The sequence below is a fragment of the Leptonychotes weddellii genome, chromosome 4, assembly GCF_054177405.1.
Source record: "Leptonychotes weddellii isolate Sample4059 chromosome 4, ASM5417740v2, whole genome shotgun sequence".
Taxonomy (NCBI): domain Eukaryota; kingdom Metazoa; phylum Chordata; class Mammalia; order Carnivora; family Phocidae; genus Leptonychotes; species Leptonychotes weddellii.
Genome location: NC_138372.1, coordinates 148294663 through 148316312, shown reverse-complemented (window position 1 = coordinate 148316312; position 21650 = coordinate 148294663). Strand labels below are relative to the sequence as shown.

Sequence of the window (21650 nt, the reverse complement as noted above, 5' to 3'; positions counted from 1 at the left end):
TCCCATGAATTGTTTATTTTCCTGGTAAAAAAAGTTTGGATTTTTTTAAGTTTGGAGCTGTTCTGAATACAGATGTAATAAATATTCCCTGCACATCTTTCTGTGGATGCATTTTCATTTATCTAGAAAAAATACCTAGTAGTAGAATTGTTGGATTATTGGGTAAATCTTTGTTTAATATCATAAAATACCCCCAAATAGATTTCCAAAGTGGTTGCCCTATTTTTTATTCTTTTTTGTAATTATTTTTTTAAGATTTATTTATTTGAAAGAGAAAGCGAGAGTAGGGGGAGGGGCAGGAGGAGAGGGAGAGAGAGAATCCGTAAGCAGACTCCCTACTGAGCCTGGAGCCTGAGGACGCTCAATCTCATGACCCATGAGATCATGACCTGAGCCTAAATCAAAAGTAAGCCTCTTAACTGAGCCAAACAGGTGCCCCAAGCCCTATTTTATATTCTGCCATCATTGTATAAGAATTCTGATTGCTCCACATCATTGCCAACATTTGAGGTTGACAATCTTATTATGCTTTTATTTTGCATTTCTGTGATTACTAATGCTATTAAGCACTTTCTTATGTGCTTATTGAGCATTTATTGATGTATCTTATGAAGTATCTGTTCAAATATTTTGCCTATTTTTAATTGGGTTGTTTGATTTGTCTTGATATTACTGAATTGTGTCTTTATTCAATCCTTATACCATTTTTTGACAAATATATACATTGCAAATGTGTTTTTCCAATCTTTAATTTTCATTTTGTTATACATCTTTTGATGAGCTGAAATTTTTAATTTTGAAAAAGTCCAATTTATTAATTTGAAAATTTATTAGTGCTTTCTAGTCTGATAAATAGTTACTTATCCAAAGACAGAAAAAGATCCTCCTACATTTTCTTCTGAAGCTTAGGAATATTATCCTTTATATTTAGATCTATAATAAGCCTTAAAAGTATAAAGAAGTCTATGTTCATTTTACTCTCTGTGGATATTATAGTGAATAAGAATTAAGATGGCCTACATATTAAGGAATCCTAGAACTGACAATTCAATAATTATATTGGATTGGATTTCACTGAGCACAGTTACAATGAAGCATATTTCAAGTGCTTTTAAAAATGATTACTTGATCAACTAAATTTTGCTAGAGAAAGCTCTATCTTATTTTTCCTATTTCTATCATAAAACTACCCCTTGTTGTTGTTGACTTTTTTACTTTGTGATTATCCATAATCTATTTATACCTTCTTGGTCATAGTTATAAAATATACTTCACTACTGTGGCTAAATACTCTGAACTTTATTCCTTTATTGTTACTGAATATCATTTATTTACCTAGTATTTTTTTTTCAGTATTGTGAGGGATAAATATAATAGATGTAATACATCTTATCACAATTTCTTGTTTAGTTTTACAAACTCACTGGATTTTTGAGATGACCTTAGAATCCACAAGCCTAAGGGATATAATGAAGGAATACTAATTAGAATGAATAGAGAATAATCATGGCTTGAGTTCCCATTTGTGCAATTGGTAGACCTTTCTTCCTTCAGAAAATGTTGGCAGTATCCCCATAACTGTTCCTGAGCAACCACTATAGTTTTCTTCTTACATGATTAATCTTGTCTCTGTTTTTCTCTCCTTCGCTCCCTTAATTTCCCAGTCAGGTTTGATTGAGATGGTAAGACCTAACCCAATCTGTTGTCTCTGAAGACTTCCTCCTTCAGAGTTAGAACCTGTAGTCCTTGTATCCTGATTATCTATCTCTCTTGTATAATAAAATGTCTGTGAAATGCAGAGGCTCTAAGTGCTTGACGTACTGGCATACATGACTCAGTGTGTGTGTTGTGTGAATGTGTACGTGTAAATTGTATGTGATATTAACAACTGTTTACTCAATAAAGAGAAGCAATACTAGGTTTTTCTTATTTATGTATAAAATTAATGAGATCTGCAAATGGCAACATGAATTTTGCTCACTGTTAATCCAATTATGTCCTTGGTGATGGTGATAGCCGTGTATAAAAAATACAGATGTCAGAAAACACAGAAATTGAGGGCAGAAGTGGGTGTTTCTACGAACATATTTGAAAAGGATGCTATATTGTGGTTAGTACCCTCTTCTCTAACGCTTTAATTTACTAAAGACTTATGGATCACCACAGGGCATGCAAGTGAAATAGAAAAAAAAAAATTAAAATTTTGATGCACCTTAGGCAGTTAATGATTCTTCTCATTCGCTATCATTTCTCACTTTGGAGCATTCAAATTAATGATTGGATAGATCTCAAGGACAGTCGGGGTTTCTAGAACTTTTTGTCAACATAAAAGACTCTTTCAAATCTGAGTAAGGCAAGGATTCAAGAGTATACACAACCATTTGTTGTTTATACTAGGCACATTGCCAAAAAGAATTGAGTTGCTTTGAGTGAAGAAACAGACTAAATCAAACCATTAAAACAGGGGTTAAATCATAAAAGATGTCAACAAGCAAATTTAAACACTTTGTTCTATGAATTATATTTATTCAATCTTTTATAGCAAATCTGTGAAAAGTTTACTCCCATTAGCCTGCTTTCAGGAAAACAGCAGATATTTTAAAAGCAAACTATACATGGTGTTATAAGTCACTAACTAGTGATATTTCTTTTGCAAGTCACTTATTCTCCATAAACATTCATTTTTTCTTCTGTAAAATGGCATACTCAAAATGTGGGTTTTTCTCACAGAAAGGAATTAGATGTTCTTATAAATATAAATGTTTTCAGTAACAGAAAATTTCATATAGCAATCTGAAACCCTAAATAGAATTTTTAAATTAGGCATCCCAGATGAACTCTTTGTGAATTCATCTAAATTGGTTAATATATGATATTCTAAGGGAAGCTACAAATATGCTACATCTATTAAAAAGGATCATTTTTCTGAATACACACTCTGTCAGGCTGTACATATACAATTCTCATATCATTTCAGATATTCTTCCCAATATGACTAAAAATACACAGATGAGAAAAATAATTTTCAGAAAGATCAATAATTTCTTCAAAATCATAAAATTAGATTTTCAAGACACGGAAGTTTGAATCTCAATAGCACAACTCATTAGTTACATTTATTTACATTTCAACTATACCATTTTTAGAATGATTGATTAGATTTACTTTAAACTAGAAAATTACAGAATCAGATAACTTTTACTGACCACTTATTTTACAAAGTCGTTTTACTAAATGCAAATTGAAAGGTCAAGAACATTAAAGCGTCCATATTTATATCAGAGTCTACTTTAAAAAAAAAATCACCTATTTGCTGTTATGACATGTACCCAAAGATATATTTTTGTCATAAAAATTATTGTATACAAGAGAAGTAAATATTCCTTCATAAATGTTTAAAGTTTGGTGTTCTTAAGATAGTAGAAGATATTGAGCTGACATAGAAAAAAATTAAATTTATCAACATAAAAAGTAAATAATTGATTAAGTGCATGGTTATGTATGTTATCTTTTTAGAAATCCTGAAGACATTTCGATTGTATTTTAAATGGTATATTTAAAAAAAATAAGTTAGCTATGTACAAATTAAAAAATGGTATTTAAAAATTCTTAATTTGATTTTATAAAATATTATAATACTAATTTGGGATAAAGGTTGGGAAGATAAAAATTAAATTCAAGTATTCAAGAAATATACATGATAATTTCCAAATAATATTCCTCTGTAAATGCAGATTTAAAAGATTAATCTTGGAAAACAGAAGGGATCATAAATTTGTACACACACACATACAACAACCATAAAGACTTTACAAAATCAGTGGCAAAATCTAGTGATAAAATATTGTTATCCTTAACCTATATTAAAATTAATGCATTATATTTGTATTATCTGTTTCTTTTAAAATTGCTTTTTTGAGGTATTGGAAAATCAAAATAAAATTTCAGAATCCTTTTGTATATGTGAAACTCTGATTGGTGGACAGAAGGACTAAAAAATGCATAGAATATGGAACTTGTCACAGCAGCTACCAATGTGTTTGTGGTAATTTTTTTTTTAACTCATGAACCAATCATAACAGCCTTATTTCATTCATTTTTAAAATAATATTTTATAGTTACAAAAGTCAAATTATTTGTGGGTGCGATAGGAATGCTAGAAAATACTCACCCCCCTCCCCAAATATAAAGCAATATGAATACAACCCACTGTTCACCAGATCTATTGAGATACTGGTACTAAGTTACCATTTAATGGATCAGTTACATTTCCACATGAATGTCCTGTATACTCTCTTTTAAAAATATTTTTGTACATAAAAGTATTTAAGTATGTAAAATACAATTTATGAAGGATTATATTAGAATGAACACCAATAAGCCTACCACTTAACTAAGACAGTGCCAATATTTTTCTTCCCTATCCCTTCCCGGGCCTTACTCTGACTTCTTGTTAGAACCGAATATTCCCATATTAAGGCCATCTCTTCCTTAATTAAAAAAATATAGTTTAATCATACATGAATGTAACTCTAAACAACATAAAGTTTAATTTTGCTTATTTTATAGTTTTCTGAGACTTGCATTTTGACTCAACATAAGGTCTCTAAGAGTCATCCAAACTGTAGCACATTGCTGTAGTTTATCCATTTTCTTTCAGTCTAATGCAGTTACGATTCAATTATGACTATAATGCACTTTGTAGTATTTTCTAGAAGACATTCATTTGTATTGTTTTCAGTTTTGCTTTTACAAATAATGTGTCTATAAGTAAACTTGTATATATCTTGTGGAACAGAGTACAAGAGATTCTCTTAGATCTGCGTGAAGGGCCAATTCAGTGTATAAAGAAGATGCAATTGGGGCGCCTGGGTGGCTCAGTTGGTTAAGCAACTGCCTTCGGCTCAGGTCATGATCCTGGAGTCCTGGGATCGAGTCCCACGTCGGGCTCCCTGCTCAGCAGGGAGTCTGCCTCTCTCTCTGACCCTCCCCCCTCTCATGCTCTCTCTCTCTCTATCTCATTCTCTCTCTCAAATAAATAAATAAAATCTTAAAAAAAAAATGTTAAAAAAAAAAAAAGAAGATGCAATTGTTCAAATTTATTCAAATTTATGTAAAGCTAATTGTTTTCCCAAGTGGTCACACTACTTTACAATACCATGGATGATGTATAAAAATTATTTATAATATGTAACATTTCTTGATATATTCAGCCCTTGATAGCTAACAGAAATCTTAATTTTCACAATCTATTGGTTGTAAAATTCTGTGCCATGGTTTGAATTTGTATTTTTCTGATTGCATGAGGTTGAACTTTAAAAAAAAATTTTTTTGAGTATAGATGAGGCACAATGTTATATTAGTTTCAGGTGTACAACATAGTGATTCCACAAGTTTATACATTATGCTAATGCTCACCACATGTGTGGCTACCATCTGCCACCATGCAACCCTGTTACAATATCATAGATGACATTCCCTGTGCTGTACCTTCGATTACTCTGACTTAATTATTCCATAACTGAAAACCTGTATTCCCACTCTCCTTCACCCATCTTACCCATTTTACCACCCACCTCACCTCTGGCAACCATCAGTTTGTTCTTTGTGTTTATAGGTTTGATTCTGCTTTTTTGTTTGTTTATTCATGTGTTCTGTTTTTTAGATTCCACATATGAGTGAAATCATATGGTATTTGTCTTTCTCAGTCTGACTTATTTCACTTAGTAACGACCCTTTATGTCCATCCATGTAATTGCAAATGGCAAGGACTCACTTTCTAACACCATACATGAAAATAAACTCAAAATGGATTGAAGACCTAAATAGGAGACCTGAAATCATAAAACGCCCAGAAGAGAACATAGATGAGTTCATTTCACATCAGTTATAGCAACATTTTTCTACATATGTCTCCTAAGGCAAGAGAAACAAAAGCAAAAATAAACTACTGGGATTATATTAAAATAAAAAGCTTTTGCATAGCAGAGGAAACCATCAACAAAACAAAAAGACAACCTGCTGAATGGGGGAAGATATTAGCAAATGATACATCTGATAAGGAGTTAATATCCAAAATATATAAAGAACTTATATAACTCAACACCAAAAAAAACATATAACCCAATTAAAAACTGAGCAGAGGACTTGAATAGACATTTTTTCCCCCAAGGAAGACATACAGATGGCCAACAGACACAAGAAAAGATGTTCAGTATTACTAATCATCAAGGAAATGCAAATCAAAACCACAATGACGTATCACTTACACCTCTCAGAATGGCTAAAATCAAAAAGACAAGAAATAACGAATGTTGGTGAAGATGTGGAGAAAAAGGAACCCTCACGCACTAGTAGTGGGAATGCAAATTGGTGGAGCCACTGTGGAAACAGTATGAAGTTTCCGCAAAAAATTAAAAATAGAATTGTCATATAATCCAGTAATTCCACGGCTGGGTATTTACCCAAAGAAAATGAAAACACTACTTTGAAAAGATATATGTATCCCCATGTGTATTGCAGCATTGTTTACAATACCCAAGATATGGAAGCAACAGAAGTGTTCATCGATAGATGAATGAGCTTCTTGCCTCAGGTTTATGTGCCACTCCTAAGGGTAACATATGAAAGAAAAAGTCAAAAAAAAATTCTGATTTTTTTTTTTTTGCCATGAAAAACCAAAAAAAATCTAGTTATATTTTTCTGGATGAAGCAGATACAGAATGATCATGTTAGGTTGGAGCTAGAAATGAGAAGTTTGATTTGGGTATGTTAATTTTTAAAGATTTTATTTATTTATTTGAGACAGAGAGAATGAGATACAGAGAGCATGAGAGGGAGGAGGGTCAGAGGGAGAAGCAGACTCCCCGCCGAGCAGGGAGCCCGATGCGGGACTCGATCCAGGGACTCCAGGATCATGACCTGAGCCGAAGGCAGTCGCTTAACCAACTGAGCCACCCAGGCGCCCAGTATGTTAATTTTTAAAAAGCCCTATTAGGCACACAACTGGCAATGTCAAGTGGGCATTTGGACATACAAACCTGGAGCTGAGAGAAGAAAGAAGCAGGCTAAGAACTATGGCTTAGATGAGAATACATGAGAGAGAAAAATGTCTAAGCTGAGATCCGGCCACCCCAGGTAGAGAGACCAAGGAGGTCAGAAAGAGGCAGCAGAGGAGGATGTGAAAGATAGAGGCCAGGGAATTAAGAGGAAATTAAGTGAGCAATGTATCCTAGGAGCAAAGTGAAGAAAGTAGGAGGCACAATGAGGACCTATGACAAATGCTGAGGCTGCACCGTCTTCAAGTTCCCTGACAGTTGGGAATTGCCCATTGGGTTTGAAAGTAGAGAGGTCATTTAAAATGGATAAAAGTTATTTTTTCTAGCAGTGTTTTCTAGCAGTGGGAGCAAAAGTCAGTTTGAAGCAGAGGGGTTCAGGAGAGAGTGAGAAGAAACGAAATGGAAACTATAATGAGAGACCATTGTGTATACAAAGAACTGTTAGTGTAAAGTTGACAAAAAAACCAATATAATCTAGAGGGAAATGTGGGAAGGGCAGAATTTATTTTAATTATATGCATATTTTCTTATACATATATTTATTTGTTGGGAGATAATCATATTTCAGACTAATAGGAATAATTATCCTATATGGTCATGTCTGAGGTGGATGTTTAGGAGCATGTCTTTTTTTTATGGCCTGCAGAGCTTCCTGCTGGTTCAAATCTGTGTTAAGGCTCACTCAAAAGTTGTTTTTATCCTGGCTTGCAATGCATTTGGCAATATAATTCACACTAATTCAGTAAGCTTGTGATCATTTTGCTTTCCTAGAGTCTCATATGTCAGTAACTATATGCAAAGTCTTGGATTTTCTTTTCTAAACATAATTCTAATATCCTTTTTTAATTTTTTTCATCTTTTTTTTTCTCTCTCAAATTACTGGTGGCTATCCTGAAGTCATAGAATACATGAGAATTTTGCGAGAGAATGGCACTCTTATTGTTATTTAATAACTTTGAGGCTCCTCATTCTCTGATCCTTTCTCAATCTTTTTTTAATAATAATATTTGTATCTAGAAGGAGTTGGCTGTTCCAGTTTTGGAAGGATGGTATCTCTAAACTTTCTTCTCTTTGATCTCTGCTTAAAAACCAGACAGATCTTGCTTGAACTTTTTTTTCTTATAACATATATCTACATGTAGTATATTTTAAGGGCAAAAATATTGTAATATATTTCTTTTTTCTTTTTTGTAATATATTTCTAAAGGCAGGCAATGTTTTCCCGTACTCACTTTCTGGAATTTTTAGACATTTTCTCTAGAAGTAAAGAAGCTCAATAAGCTCATGATATGCCTTCAAAGTCACTGGGGAGAAAAATGCTTTACCAAATGCTGTACCACTGCCTAAAATCAATCTTTACATATCTTGCCTGTGATATTTATTTCCTCAACACCCATTACTCACCTGCCAAGCCAGTGCCACATATTTTATACTTTCGTTAGGGCAGCTTAACACAAATAGCTATTCTACAATTTTTTTTTCAAATAAGCACAAGCAACAAAAACAAAATAGAAAATAATTCTAGTTTTAATGCTGTCTTTATTATAAAAAAGGGCTATTAAATATTATAGACTTAAAAGAATGAGATGTCTCCAGAAAGTCATATGAATCCTTTTCCAAATGAAATCTTTTTTTTTCTTTCTTGGATAGACTGACAGTGCTTCAATTTATATGCATTCACTAAAGCAAATATTCAGTGGAAAAAAGTGTTATTTTCACTCCTATCTCCCTTTAACAAGTTGAATATAAATAGCAAGACATGGACATAACATTTTGATATAAGCTTGTGTGCAGACATCTCCCCCAGGGGAATCTCCCCTTCTTAACCTTTTCTTACTCCTGAGTCCCTCCTGTTTACTGTCCTCTCTATAACCCTTACATACAGCCAGACCTTGAATTCTGCTTTATGAATTTTTCATCTCTGATCTTTCCCTTGAATTTTACCTAACATGTAACCCAGTCCCTCTAGGCTCTCTACATACCATCAGCATCTTCCTTTGCTTTGCTTTGCTTCCTTTGCTATGTATATAAGACGGGCTTATATACATAGAGACTTCATCTGATCTCTTGAGGTTTTCTTACCCTGTCCTGGGATGATAAGAGCATGTAAAATAGTGAGGTACTGCATTAGATGGTGAGTACGTTTTATGTTATTGATTAATTCATAACAGGTGCTCAGTAAAATGCTTGTTGATTGAGGGGCACCTGGGTAGCTCTGTCAGTTAAACATCTGAGTCTTGGTTTTGGCTCAAAAGCAGTTTTTATTATGAAACATGATGTACCATGTTGATCTATTTATTCTTAATTTTTAGGTCAAAATGAAAATAACGTATTGAAAATGATCATATAACTTTATATTTGAGGTGTCTATAAAATGTAAAATGAATCCCACTATTATTATAGCAGTAACTTTTTAGTCTAGAAAAAGCCTCATTTAGGTTAAAATACGTATTGTCAAAATATGGGTTTTTTTTAAAAAAAATGTTTTTTTTTAAAGATTTTATTTATTTATTTGAGAGAGAGAGAATGAGAGACAGAGAGCACGAGAGGGAAGAGGGCAGAGGGGGAAGCAGACCCCCCGCTAAGCAGGGAGCCCGATGTGGGACTCGATCCCAGGACTCCAGGATCATGACCTGAGCCGAAGGCAGTTGCTTAACCAACTGAGCCACCCAGGCGCCCTGTCAAAATATGTTTTGAGAGTCCTAGTAGGATTAATGCCCAGAACAAATAAAAATCAGGAAACACTTTCATATAAAAGCCCAAATTCTCATTTTTAAAAAAGATTTTATTTATTTATTTGATAGAGAGAGAAAGGGAACATCAACAGGGGGAGGGGGAGTGGGAGAAGCAGGCTTCCCGCTGAGCAGGGAGCCCTATGCAGGGCTCTATCCCAGGACCCTGGGATCATGACCCGAGCCAAAGGCAGATGCTTAACAACTGAGCCACCCAGGCGCCCCTAAATTCTCATTTTTGAATGCTGACCTAATTATGCTCTTCTCATCATGCTTTTCCTTACCCCATTTAAAAACTAAATATTCACTATAGTATTAGTCTTATTTTTATACCCTCTAATTAATCATTTTATTCTCTATTAGTTCATGTAGCTAATATGTTACTGTACATTGGATCAAAGCCTGTTGATTAAAAAATTCAACTTTGTATATATCAATCAATTTTATTTTGTAACATATTGCCTCTTCTGCTTACTGTCACATCTAAATTTTTGCATGCTATAATTAGCCAAAAATTGACATTTCTCTGTAAAATTTAGGACTAAAATTTTGTAGGTCGATCAAGTACACGTTACAAAAAACAAAAATAAATTTTCATCACAAAAAATTCTATAGTTGTTTAAAAATAAAATAGTTATTTACCAAGAATGTACAAAAATGGATATTAAAACAATTGGTATAATGTTGGTCTCGAATAGGTTTGAAGTCTTTGTGGTTAAGGGAGACTATATTTGTCTTTACATCTCTGATATTTAATGTAATACTAATATGCTGTAAATACTCAATAATATTTTCCCAGTGAGTAGGTAAAAGATGACTATAACTATACTCAAAGTTCAAATAAATAATACCTTAATTTCATTAAATTGTCCAGATTAAACTTAATATTCTCTTGGGATGATTTACTGGACTAGTATATCTTTCCTATCTGATTTACTATTGCATCAAATTGTTAGGCAAATTTCACACATTTCAGTTCCCTTAGTTAACTTTGATATGTTCTATGAACTAATTCCAACATACACTTCCATCCAGTGTGCTAATATACATATATATATTATGTTTTCTTCTTGTACTATAGGCCTCAATAAAGAACATTTCTTCCACTTCATAGACAATTGGAACCTCCTTTTCTGCTAGGAAAAAAAAATCACTAAATGCTCCCTTCCTTATTATGACATTTTTCCCCCCTGGTGTTTATTTTCATTTGTATGCTATGTTTTAAGATGTTTTATTGAAGAACATACACATAAGAGCCCCAATTTTTTTTTTTAAAGATTTTATTTATTTATTTGAGACAGAGAGAATGAGATACAGAGAGCATGAGAGGGAGGAGGGTCAGAGGGAGAAGCAGACTCCCTGCCAAGCAGGAAGCCCGATGCGGGACTCGATCCCGGGACTCCAGGATCATGACCTGAGCCGAAGGCAGTCGCTTAACCAACTGAGCCACCCAGGCGCCAAGAGCCCAAATTAAATGTTTTGAATTTGATGAATTATATCAAAGGAATACATCCATGAAATTTACACTATGATAAAAAAAAAGAACATTGCCCCCTTCCAATCACAAAAGCCTTCCCCTCCTTTCAGGGTAACTACTCCCCTAACGTGTAACAGGAGATACTAATTTTGCTTGTTTTTTAAGTGTAAATACATGGAAAGATGCATTAGGTGATCTTTTCCTACATCTTCTTTTGTTCAATATAATGTTAGTGAAATTCAAACACATTATTGTGTGCAGTTGTAGTTTACTCTCACTGCTATATGATTTCACATTTTATGAGTATATGTAAGTTTATTTGTTCTCCTATTGATGAATACTTGGATTGTTACCAGTTTGCAGTTATTGTGAATAGTGCTGCTATAATCATTCTTATACATATACTCTCATGAGCATGTTTAAACATTTCTCTTGGTTATATAGCAAGATGCACAATTTTCTTTTCAGAGATAATGCCAAAACATTTTTCCAAATTAGTTGTACTACTTACAAACTGTGTTTGAAAGTTTAATTGTTCTACATCCTTGTCAACACTTGGTATTGTCTGCTATTTTATTTTTATTTGATCTACTGTTTTTAGTAGCATTAGCATCCTGGTTTTAATCTCTATTTTCCTACTGATTAACAGTGTTGAACATTTTTTATATGCTTATTGGTCATTTGGATATCCTGTTATATAATGTGCTACTCGTCTTTGCCCATCTTTTTTGTGGGCTTTTTGCTTCATTTATTAACAATTTGTAGGGATTCTATATATATTCTTGGTAAGAGTTCCATCACTATATGCCTTGACTTTTCAGTTTAATTGTATCTTTTAAAAAAAAAGATGTTCTTAATGTAGTGTAATTTATTAAGTAATTTCTTTATTATTAATCCTTTTGTGTTTCAATTTAAAAATCTTAGCTTATTCCAGGTCACAAAGATATTTCCTGATATGTTATTTATTATTACTTTTTAACATTTAGATACACAATCTATAGAGAATTGATTTTGTGTATGGTATGAAGTAGAGAATAAGGTTTATGTTTTTTGTTGTTCTCATTTTTTTTCTATATGAGTATATACTTGACTCAGCACTGTATATAGAAAATAAATCTTTACTGTACCTCAGCTTATTGCAAATCAAGTAGGTATTTATGTGTGGTATTGTGTCTAGTCTCTATTCTATTTCACTGGTTTATTTGTTAACCCTTAAACTAATACCACACTGACTTAAATATTATAGTTTTATAATAATGATATTTATGATAATTTATGACATCATTTGGAAGTTGGGGGGAATTGTATTAGTTTCCTACTGTCTATTTTTACATATATTTTCAAGCTTCTGAATCTATTTATAATACTTTTAGCTGTATTTTATATAATTCGTTTCAACCTCATTTTAGACTCTTTGAACAGGGTTATTTTCATCTTAATGTCTTTTGACAGGAAAGTATTTTCTGCTTCCAATATTAAATTTAAAATGTCTTTCTTTTCTTCATCTTCCACCTTATGTTTAAATTGTGGTGGTAGAAAGAACATGTATTTTAGAGTCAGACAGACCTTTGTTGAATTCTAATTCTTCCACCAAAAAAATAGGAGAGCAAACCGCTTCTCTAAATTTTATGGAAAATAAGAGTACAAAAAGGCCATCTTCACAGTGTGTTGTGAATTAAATGTATAAAATATTAACTCAGTAACTGGTTCACACCTAAGTTTCTTAAAATAATAGTCAATATGAGCTTTCTATATTTCCTCTTTTCCTATTTCTGTTAATAATCACTGAATTTGATTTGTTACCTCACTGAAGCTACTCAGGACAATGTGGTTGTATAATTGCCAGATACATGGATTAATTTTAAGTACTCACTTTCAAGTTAAGTACTAACATAAACTTGTCAGATTAATTTGGAAAAACTGATCAATTTGTTAAAAATTTACCAAGTTAACTAAGAGTCCCCATAGACTAGCAAAAAGAACATGGGCTTAATTTTTGGTTTTCATTTTACTAACAATGTGTCTTCTTTTTTTTTTTTTAAAGATTTTATTTATTTATTTGACAGAGAGAGAGATAGCGAGAGCAGGAACACAAGCAGGGGGAGTGGGAGAGGGAGAAGCAGGCTTCCTGCCGAGCAGGGAGCCCGATGTGGGACTCGATCCCAGGACCCCGGGATCATGACCCGAGCCGTAGGCAGACGCTTACCGACTGAGCCACCCAGGCGCCCCTAACAATGTGTCTTCTAACCAGCAATTTCTCTTTGCACTCATTTCTCTGTTTGCAAAATGGAATAATAAAAATAAAGTCATATATAGCCATATAGGTCATAATGATATAATATATGGTGAACACTTAAATAGTGAAAACTTAATAACTGGTAGCACTTAATATTTCATTAGCTAAAATAGTTCTGCTTTTTGGCATAAAAGCAGCTAAATAAAGCATTTTTCTGACATAAATATTTTAATTTTGAAAGCATGTTTAATTTGATGTTTCAAGGTAATATGATTATCCTTGTTAGCTAAAATTAATTTAGCCATGCATGTACATGTGGTGATATCACATTTAAGACATTATAACAACAAGATGTATCTAATAGTTCACAGAGTACAGTGAGTAAAACATTATTCAAAATTAAGACTACATAAACATAAATTCAGTTGCAATGAAGATAGCACATCATATATAGAAATGTCTTTACCCAAGAAAAATAATAATAAAAGAGTGATCTAATTTTATGATCAATAATGTAGTGTAAAAATGGAAAATAATGTATTTGTTTATTAATTTAATGTCACATTCTTCTTCCTATCTCTTTTGTGAAAAAAATTAGAAAATCATTTTCTACTTAGGAATAGCCTCTCTTTTCTTTCTTTTTCTTCTTTCCTTCCTTCCTTCCTTCCTTCCTTCCTTCCTTCCTTCCTTCCTTCCTCCCTTCCTTCCTTCCTTCCTTCCTTCCTTCCTTCCTTCCCTCCCTCCTATCAGGCAGGATATAACTGGGAAAACAAACAGAAGGCCATTAATACACGGAACTAGTTTTAAAAGGCTTGAAGAGCAAAACCAGGCAGAAGGAGAAGAAGCAATCCAGAGAATATTTACCTGGGAGTTGGGGGAAGGAAGGGGCTGGGATTTCCTGAATGCAGAACATACTGACTGCTGTGCTGTGCACAGTGCTATTACCATGGAAGGAGGTGGATTTAGTGGGCACTGGGGCCAAGGGGGTAAGCCACCCAGAATATGCTGCCCCCATAGAGGAGAACCACACGGCCACTACTAGAACTGCCAAGAAAGGACTGCTGCTAGGATAAAAGCTGGGATCATCAAAGCAATGCAACCACTTCCATAGTTTCTCCAGAAACAAAAGGAAGAGAAAGAAAGGCGGAATAATGCCTTCTCTCCTCTCCCCTCTATTTCTTATCTTTCACCTTGCCTCCTAATACTCAGAACCCATAAGAAAGACAGTTGGCATAGATAACTGAGCAGAGTATGAAAGAAAGGGTATGGGAGTGACAAACAACCAATAAATAACTGACCCATTCCAGTTATTTTTGCTTTCCTTTGGTTTTGTTTGCTTGCTTTGTTTTTTTTTCCCCTTCTTGTAGGGGTTACTTGCAAAATGGTTAGAATGGATGGAGCATTTTGCACAGGTATTAAATTTGAAAAACACAAAAAACACTAGCTTGGAAAGCTAAGGGTATGGACTTCATCCAATGTGTGATTAAGTGCTGGGGTGCCTGGGTGGCTCAGTTGTTAAGTGTCTGCCTTCGGCTCAGATCATGATCCCAGGATCCTGGGATCGAGCCCCACATCGGGCTCCCTGCTCCATGGGAAACCTGCTTCTCCCTCTCCTACTCCCCCTGCTTGTGTTCCCTCTCTTGCTGTCTCTCTCTCTGTCAAATAAATAAATAAAATCTTAAAAAAAATAGAGTTATTAAAGGATTATAAGTAGCAAAGTAAGGTGGTACACCATAATCAAATATTTATAAATTGTCATTTTAGGACACTGTGGAGTAAACATTAAGATCACAGGGAGGTAAGACTAAAAGCAGAAGGACTTCATGATAAGAGTCTATCAAAAGAGTTTAGATAAAAGAAAATGAAGATCCAAATTTAAACAGAGTTAATGGGAATGGAGATTAGTATGTAGATCTGAAATCTATTTTATATACTTATATTCTATTTTAAGGTATAATACTCAATTAGAATTAGACTGTCTAATATTACCCTACATTTCTATGTGGAAAACACTATAGCCATTCCAGAGTAATGTCATCTTTTTTTTTTTTAAGATTTTATTTATTTATGTGAGAGAGAGAGAGAGCATGAGCAGGGGGAGGGGCAAAGGGAGAGGGAAAAGCAGACTCCCTGCTGAGCAGGCCCCACATGGGGCCTGATCCCAGGACCCTGGGATCATGACCTGAGCCGAAGGCAGATGCTTAACCGACTGAGCCACCCAGGAGTCCCAAATAAATTAATCTTAAAAAAAAAAAAAAGGAATGTGATTCTCATTCTCCTTCAATTCATGTTAAAAATAAAATACTTCGATTGTCCCAATGAGTTCCTCTCATAATTATCAAGGAAATGTTAAATGATTGCAATATTCTGGTGTTACTTTGTTCTAATCAATTTTAATATTGTAATATTAACTTATTGGTAACAGAAAAAAACACATACTACAGGACACTTTTATGTTTAAAACAGGTAAACAGGAGACAGTGCAATATCCAGTGCAACTTCAAGTCATATTTCCATTTTTATTAAAATGAAATTATATAAGTTGTTAGTTTTTTAAAATATCATTGACTGTTATTTTTCATGTTAGTAAATATCATTCAAGAAGGCCTAGGATATTGGGGTGTCTGGCTGGCTCAGTCGGTAGAGCATTCAACTCCTGATCTCAGGGTTGTAAGTTCAAGCCCCATGTTGAGTGTAGAGTTTACTTAAGAGTCCCTAGGATATTAAACTTGGAACATCAAGATACATAAAGACATTATTTCTAAAATAAAACAGAATATTTATACAATTTTCTAATTATATTTGTTAATATTTATTGGATTTAATCATCTTCAGTGTTATGAAGTATAAAATTTTACAATTGTTTTGATACTGTAAGAGTGATTTTTAAAAAATACCTTATATACAGTAAGACAGTCTAAAACAATATAGGCATAATTTAATATTTAATTTTAAACAATTGTCCAATTTAAAATGTTTGGATCTGAATCACGATTATTTTAAAATAACCGATTAATGGACTGATGATTTTGCATTTGACATAAAATTATTATTTGATAACACTAAATTAGTTCATAAATCATGTCCAAATACACTAATTAATTAGGTAGAGAAATGACTGCACATATGTTCTATGTCACTGCATTCTCATATTAATATTTTCTTTATGATGTATTCCAATGAAGACAGATTATAATTTTATTTAACCTAAAATCATTAGAGAATGTTTTCAAAAGGCTATGTCATTCACCAGTTGTGTGTATATATGTACATATATAAAGAGATAATCACCTCAAAGACAGTTGTGAAAATTTATAAGAAAGTGATGTTGAGCACAATGGGTAAAATTAATGGTTATGTACATTCTGTTAGTAGTTATATTCTCAATTGCTTCTATTCAATATCTTTGAAGACAAAATACTGATTTAAAAACAGAACCAAACCTGTTCTGAAAAAGAGCCCCTACTTTTCTAAGTTTTAGAATATCTAGGTTAAATTATATAGTATCTTTACCAAAACATCTTTAATCATTACCAGCATAAAGTTTTATTTAAAACGCTCCAACTGCAATGCTTTATTTACTTTGTGTACAATTTAATGCTATATCTAAGTCCATAAAACTGGTGAGTAATGTAGAATCTCAAAATCTTTCCCAAAGCCATTTTAGGTTAAATAAAATTTTAATTTGTCTTCATCATTGGACTATATCAAATATAGAACATAGAACATGTATATCTATATTATATATCAATTTAGGGACATTGATTAAATGTGTGGTCATTTCTCTTTTAAGAACAAACCATTAATACCTGGAAAAAATAGACAAACAAAATCCCATACTTCTAATATACCCATGTTTTATAGATAAAGAACATGTCATATAATTTTTGTGTTTTGCTAAACTGAGAGATAATCAATAATATCTTTCTGGGAAACAATGAGCCATTAATTTTGAGTTAAACTCTTATCTATGTGTATTGGATAAATGGATCAAACAATTGTCAATATTGAAGAAAACAAAATACATTTGTAGAGTCCTTTTTTTTTCTTAGTGAACATAGAGGAACGTAAGAAATACAGTAAAATTCACATGATAAGATTTGTATAATACTGCCTGTTAGAGGTCTTTGGAATGTACCAAGAAAAAGGTAGCAGGTACGGGGGGAGGATCACCTCACTCAATGTCAAGAATTTCAGGTTTCTAAAGACACATATGGTCTCATCCCATCTCTTCCTCCCTTTTCTCTCCTTCCCTCTTCCTAATTGCAAAGATTTATCAATGACTGGGGATGTAATAAATGTTCTCATCTCTTTCTTGCTCATAGTTCTGCCTTACATTTACTTTAAGCAAACAGCATATAATGGGTCTTGACTAATTTTATACCCAAAATAAAAGCCCTAAGAATGCTAAACTTGGAGGGGAGAAAACCCAATTTAGAAGAGCATAATACCACATACTTGAAGAATCACACTTAGTTACATAACCCAAGTCAATTTTAAGTATCAATAATTGGGTGCTACAGGAAGAAAATTCTGATTGGTTGTGAAAGAACTTTCTAATTCTCACATCTGTTATCAGGAGTGAAGAGCAATAGTAGCAAATACCTGCTAAATGCCAGATATTATTCCAAGTGATGTATTAACTTATTTAAAACTGACAAAAAACTTTAGAGGTAGGAACTATTTTCATTAACATCTTGCCAGTGAGAAAACAGATGGGGAGAGAAGTAACCTGCCCAATGTCACACAATAGCAAATGGCAACACTGAGATTTACTCCAGGAAGTCCAGCACCAGAGTCATCATTTAATGTTTTTATGCTAATTAGATGAGCCCTGGGTAGGCTTATCACCAAAATTATGGTAAAAATAGCATTAGCATGTGCTAGGCACTGTGCTAAATTTTTACAAGCATTATCCCACTTAATCCTCACAATATAACTATGGGATAATTCCATAGTTTATTGGGATAAAATACCTTACCCAATCTCAAATTGCTGATAAGCAGTAGAAATATATTTTCAGTTGTATACTCTAGAATCCAAGCTTATAGTCATAACTTGAACACTTCTTAAAACCCCAAATTTGCAAATAATACATTCATTAACAATTGCAGGTGATTATGCAAGTTGGGGACACTGTAAAGTAGATTTAAGTGTCTGGCATTCATTAATTGCCCACTATAACTGATTGTACTTCAAGTGTTTTCAGTGGTTCAACTACACTGTCTTTGGGGAATTATGGTCACTTATAGCTTTAAAGATAAGCAGTTCAATGAACCAAAAAATAAAATAAAATAATAAAATAAAATATCAGAAAGAAGGGACATTATGAAAGTTTGGCAATATTTGCACAAGATGGAGAAAAAATTGAAAATGCTGAATTTTGAAGAAACTTTCTAGTAATATACTGCATAGGTCCTGGATAAAATGTTGATCCTGAAGTTTCATCCAAAGTCACTGGAAAGAATGAGTTTATGTTATTGTGTTTTTTTTTAATTTTATTTTCAGATTTTTTAAAATTTAAATTCAATTAGCCAAGATATAGTACATCATTAGTTTTTGATATAATGTTCAATGATTCATTAGTTCAGTGCTCATCATACCACATGCCCTCTTTAATGCCCATCACCCAGATACCCTATCCCCCCACCCATCTCCCTTTCCGCAACCCTCAGTTTGTTTCCCAGAGTCCAGAGTCTCTCATGGTTTGTCTCCTCTCTGATTTCTTCCCATTCAGTAGCCCCCCCAACCTTATTGTCCTCTGCACTATTCCTTATTTTCCACATATGAGTGAAACCATATGATAATTGTGTTTCTTTGACTTATTTCACTTCACATAATCCCCTCCAGTTCCGTCCATGTTGATGTAAATGGTGGGTATTCATCCTTTCTGATGGCTGAGTAATATTCCAGTGTATATATGAACGACATCTTCTTTATCCACTCATCTGTTGAAGGACATCTCGGCTCCTTCCACAGTTTGGTTATTGTGGACATTGCTGCTATGACCATTGGGGTGCATGTGCTCCTTCTTTTCACTACATCTGTATCTTTGCGGTAAATACCCAGGAGTGCAATTGCTGGGTTGTAGGGTAGCTCTATTTTTAACATCCTGAGGAACCTCCATACTGTTTTCCAGAGCAGCTGTACCAGCTTGCATTCCCAACAGTGTAAGAGGGTTCCCTTTTCCCTACATCCTCGCCAACATTTTTTGTTCCCTGTCTTGTTAATTTTAGCCATTCTGACTGGTGTAAGAATGAGTTTTACATAAATGGAGTAACTCTAGATACAGTGAGTTGATGACATTCTCAAACTATGTTTTTGAGGGAAGAAAAAGTTTTTTCCCGGAATAGTGGTTTTATAATATTTGTGCATCTTTAGGGTTTAGAAAATAAGGGAAAAATCCTGAAATAATTAAAGCATGAAAATATTTAGTAACAAAAAAAGAAAATACTTAATAACAAGAATAATGAATTTAAGGTTGAGGAATGAAGGTCATGGAGAACATTCACTAGCTTTCAGGAAATCAGACATTTGCAGAAACTGTAGGAAACCCCGTGATGAGCTCAATTGTTTGTAACATCATCTGCTTTGAAGAAGAATTCTGATAAGGTGACAGAAAAATCTCACCTCTAACACCTGCTAAATTCCATGCACCTACCTGCCAAGACATAATAATAACTTACACTTTTAATTCACATTCCAAATCTTATGGAAGTGGCAAAATCTAATAGAGAACAATGCTGGCAAGAGATGTATTCTGGCAAGCGTAATTCCAAGATTTACAGGTACTTTGATACAGTGGAAAGAATATAAAAGAGTGGAAATGAATACTAGTCAACTACCTTTCTAGCTATATCTTTACTATGTTCATAGTCATATCTATATCTACCCCAATCCCTACCATACCCATATGTATATCAGTATCTATACTCATTTCCATATCTAGATCTATACCTAGGTGCATGTTCCTAACATTGTGAATTTGCCTTTTTCACACAAGATGCCTTTTTCAGGAATTTTATATTTGAGAGAAGTTTCAGCTCATTTACTCCCAATAAATGATATAATTATTCGAATATTGCCACAGCCATCTTTTCCTTTGATATTACAATTAGTGACATCTTGACATAACCATGAATTATTGTGCTGTGCTTCATGTACCCCAATATCAATAGGATATGCATGATTTATTCTCACAGAACAGTCATTACTTTAAATATCCACTTGTTCCTGTGGTTTTCCCATTCATTTTGAAATTAAATAGATTAACAGTTCACTTCAGCAAAGAATTCCCTGTATATCACCTGGACCATTTTTAAGAACTGTGTAACCAAAGTAAAATTGTAAGATAACTCATATCAAATTTCTCACTGTGAGTAATGAGAAATTACCATGATAATGCTGGTGTTATAATACAATTTATCTTAGCCAAAGCATGACATGGAATGCAAATGAAAGTGGATTTGAGTCATAGTGCTAATGAAACTAACACTAAGCAGCTATTTCTTAGATTCCAGAAAATATACCATGCCATTCCACATGAACTCTCTTATTTAACCATCACAAATTCCTGGGATTTGGGGTAATGTTACCACTTTGTTTTTAAAATAAAGCTTGTTTTCTCTCTCGCTTTGTCTTTTTCCACTCCCCATGTCTGTTTCCACCCAATCTCATTATAAGCAGTAATATCCTAATAGCCTTTTAACTTAAAAATATGGTTTTTACATTTATTCTCTAACTAGAGAAAATTTAAAATATTGTAATTGACTGATAGGGACATTAAATACACACGTATGTGTGTGTGTTTGTTTAAAGAGGACTGATTACATTGTTAGAGATAGTATAGATCCAGTCATTCTTGATGTTCAGTCTCTTAGAAATAACACCTCACTGTTAAGAGCTGATAACCTTATTTACGTAATAAGACAGGTATCACTCTTATCCATCAGCCTTGATGCTTTAATGGTTTCCATTATATTAAGCTGTAAAATGGCACATTAATTGCCATTAATTTTTTTTATTCTTATGTTAATCCCCATACATTACATCATTAGTTTTAGATGAAGTGTTCCATGATTCATTGTTTGTGCATAACACCCAGTGCTCCATGCAGAATGTGCCCTCCTCAATACCCACCACCAGGC

The 21650-nt window shown here is 33.4% G+C and overlaps 1 protein-coding gene across 2 annotated transcripts in view; it reads left to right on the top strand.

Annotated features, from left to right (window-relative positions):
* Positions 1-21650, top strand: part of CSMD3 (CUB and Sushi multiple domains 3) — a 1160890-nt gene that overhangs the window by 139691 nt on the left and 999549 nt on the right. The gene's annotated exons all lie outside the window — the stretch shown is intronic.